Below are 1,217 nucleotides of genomic sequence, written 5' to 3' on the forward strand. Positions count from 1 at the left end.
CCCACCCCACCCCACCACGCCCCGCTCAGCGCCGCGGGCGAGAGAGCGCTGGTCGCGAGAGCCAGCCCAGCAGCGCCCGCGGCCAGCAGCACCAGCACCAGGGCCGCCCGGCGTACAGCCCAGCCCGCCGGAGCCTAGCCGAGGGACAGCCCCGGGACATGCTCCGTCTCTATCTCTCTCTTTCTCTCTCTCTCCCCTCTCTCGTTCACCCTCTCTCCCTCTGTCTACCTCTCCTCTCTCTCTTCTCTCCTTTGCTCTGACGGGCACGGCATAGTCCCGCCGGCGGCGTCGCTGCGGGGTTGAAGCATAGAAGGAAGGCGGAGAAGGAAAGAGAACGAGAGACAATGAAAGAGAGAGGGAAAAGGTAGGGAGAGGGGAATGGGGAATCTGTGCGTGGGCAGTGCTGTGACCGCGCACGAAGGGCACGGGGGTTGATGCCGGGACACAGGCGGGTATGTGATACGTGAAGGGTGAAGCCGGGTGAGGCAGGTCGGCTACTGTGAAAGGCGAGGTGAAAGGTTTGGCGAACAAGAAAGGGGCTGAAGGGATGAAAGGAACGCGAGAGGGGCACGAACACAGAGCAGGAGGGGTAGGCGGAGAGTTGAACGGTCCTCCCTAGTGGGGTATGTATCTCGACGAGATTCAAACCTTGAGCCAAATGTATGGTCGTGTGCGAACAGCTGTGGCCAGACCAAAAACTTTGGGCCAACAGAGAGGCCTCGCAGCCTCGCGGTTTGTCAAGTCAAGATATATGTAACTATCTACGACCTGCTGCGGCTTAAATGACGTACCGGAAGGGGGGGGGGGAGACAGAGAGAGCGAGAGAGAGAGACAGAGTGTGTGAGAGAGAGAAAGAGAGAGACAAGACAGAGTGAGAAAGAGAGATAGAGAGGGAGAGAGACAGAGAGTAAATGGAGAGCAGGGTTCTGTTCTCCTTCTCCCTTCGCACCTCCTCTCACCTGCGCCAGTACTTGAGGAGCCCGCGGGCGCACATCCGCGGGGCGGTCGACGGCGGCGGCAGGAGGAAAGCCCGTCCGGTGCCCCTCCCTCCCTCTCCTCCTCCTCCCCGACGCCGCGGGCTGGTACAGACCGGGCCGGCCGGGCAATGGGCAGGCCATGGGTTGTTTTGTTGTCGTGTTATGCAAATGAGTGCGGCGACCAATGAATCACTCGCGACAGGCTCTGCCGGCTCTGGCGCGGCGCGGCGGGGCGGGGCG

The sequence above is a fragment of the Frankliniella occidentalis genome, unplaced genomic scaffold (assembly GCF_000697945.3).
Source record: "Frankliniella occidentalis isolate FOCC.00 unplaced genomic scaffold, Focc_3.1 Scaffold26, whole genome shotgun sequence".
Classification (NCBI taxonomy): Eukaryota; Metazoa; Arthropoda; class Insecta; order Thysanoptera; family Thripidae; genus Frankliniella; species Frankliniella occidentalis.